This window comes from Eptatretus burgeri, chromosome 11 (assembly GCF_056783735.1).
Source record: "Eptatretus burgeri isolate ZD-2024b chromosome 11, Ebu_testis_v1, whole genome shotgun sequence".
NCBI lineage: Eukaryota > Metazoa > Chordata > Myxini > Myxiniformes > Myxinidae > Eptatretus > Eptatretus burgeri.
The window spans coordinates 64,753,831-64,756,330 of record NC_140971.1 but is presented as its reverse complement, the minus strand read 5'-3'; the positions used below and the strand labels follow the sequence as shown (position 1 = coordinate 64,756,330).

Sequence of the window (2,500 nt, the reverse complement as noted above, 5' to 3'; positions counted from 1 at the left end):
GCTGTGTGTGGGGTGGTGAGGGTGGGGGGCGGCGAGGAGGGGTGTAAAATAAGTGTTCACCTCCCCCCTAAAAAAAAAAAAAGAAGGAATTATGGTCCAACACCAGCAAACCTTGGGAACATTCGAGCTATTTTCCTTATAGTTCTTATAGTGTAGTTCAAAGTCGTGAGTGTTTTGTGATGCCATTTTTGTTGTATACATAGTCAAGGCTCATGAAAGCGCTCGTAGACTGAACAGATCAGGACGTAACGGACAAAAACGGGATGCAAAACACACATGCATGTGGTGGACAAGTTAGACACGGATAATGCATGGGGTCGACAAGTTGGACACGGATAATGCATGGGGTGGAGAAGTTACACACAGATAATGCATGTCGTGGACAAGTTAGACATGGATAATGCATGTGGTGGACAAGTTAGACACGGATAATGCATGTGGTGGAGAAGTCAGACATGGATAATGCATGTGGTGGACAAGTTAGACACAGATAATGCATGGGAGTGGAGAAGTTACACACAGATAATGCATGTGGTGGACAAGTTAGACACGGATAATGCATGTGGTGGACAAGTTAGACACGGATAATGCATGTGGTGGACAAGTTAGACACAGATAATGCATGTGGTGGACAAGTTAGACACGGATAATGCATGTGGTGGACAAGTTAGACATGGATAATGCATGTGGTGGACAAGTTAGACACGGATAATGCATGTGGTGGACAAGTTAGACACGGATAATGTATGTGGTGGACAAGTTAGACACGGATAAGGCATGTGGTGGACAAGTTAGACACGGATAATGCATGGGAGTGGACAAGTTAGACATGGATAATGCATGTGGTGGACAAGTTAGACACAGATAATGCATGAGAGTGGACAAGTTAGACACAGACAATGCATGGGGTGGAGAAGTTGGACACAGATAATGCAAGTGGTGAACAAATTAGACACGGTTAATGCATGTGGTGGACAAGTTAGACACGGATAATGCATGGGAGTGGACAAGTTAGACACAGATAATGCATGGGGTGGAGAAGTTGGACACAGATAATGGATGGGGTGGACAAGTTAGACACAGATAATGCATGGGAGTGGACAAGTTAGACACAGATAATGCATGGGAGTGGACAAGTTAGACACAGAAAATGCATGGGAGTGGACAAGTTAGACACAGAAAATGCATGGGGTGGACAAGTTAGACACAGATAATGCATGGGAGTGGACAAGTTAGACACAGATAATGCATGGGAGTGGACAAGTTAGACACAGATAATGCATGGGAGTGGACAAGTTAGACACAGAAAATGCATGGGGTGGAGAAGTTGGACACAGATAATGGATGGGGTGGACAAGTTAGACACAGATAATGCATGTGGTGAACAAGTTAGACACAGATAATGCATGGGGTGGACAAATTAGACACAGATAATGCATGGGAGTGGACAAGTTAGACACAGAAAATGCATGGGGTGGAGAAGTTGGACACAGATAATGGATGGGGTGGACAAGTTAGACACAGATAATGCATGTGGTGGACAAGTTAGACATGGATAATGCATGGGGTGGACAAGTTGGACACAGATAATGCATGGGGTGGACAAGTTGGACACAGATAATGCATGGGGTGGACAAGTTAGACACAGATAATGCATGTGGTGAACAAGTTAGACACGGATAATGCATGTGGTGGACAAGTTAGACACGGATAATGCATGTGGTGGACAAGTTAGACACGGATAATGCATGGGAGTGGACAAGTTAGACACGGATAATGCATGGGAGTGGACAAGTTAGACACGGATAATGCATGGGAGTGGACAAGTTAGACACAGATAATGCATGGGAGTAGACAAGTTAGACACAGATAATGCATGGGAGTGGACAAGTTAGACACAGATAATGCATGGGAGTGGACTGGAAAATTGGAAGGATTTGGGATTTGGGCCAGGTTAACAAGGATAGAAAATATCATGGTTTTGGATTGGGGATGACCTGAGATAGTGGGGAACAGCTGTCTTGAAGACATGGAGGGAAGAATAAGATTGAAGAGGATGTGGAAGTTGATTCCACAGGTGGGGAGAAAGAGGACCAAATGGGTTGACGTGAGCAGTGATCCTGGATTGAGGTAGTTTTACCAGAAGAGGGTTGGTGGTGTGTTTTACCAGAAGAGGGTTGATCCTGGATTGCATACTCTGTAGAAACCTGGGTTTGGGGGGGGGGGGAGGGGAGAGCACGGAAAGAGCAGAGGGTGCAAGACCAGAAAGGAGGCAGTGGAAGACAGAGAGACTGCCGACCTGTCTTCACTGGTGAAATCATAAGTTCAGAGACTCAGCTTCAGCACAGGAGAAGCCAATTTCCAATAATCTTGAGGCTTTAGTTTCTATGGCATCAAGCTGAGCAAGATGTGAGGTGAGGGAGCCAGCCGAGAGGGGGGAGCATTACTCCATCAAGCTGCGGATGAAGGCCTTGCTTGTGGGTGGATAGGAGTTCAGGTG

General features: G+C 45.8%; 1 protein-coding gene across 5 annotated transcripts in view; it reads right to left on the bottom strand.

Annotated features, from left to right (window-relative positions):
* Nucleotides 1-2,500, bottom strand: part of LOC147017243 (uncharacterized) — a 230,878-nt gene that overhangs the window by 204,702 nt on the left and 23,676 nt on the right. The window lies entirely within an intron of this gene.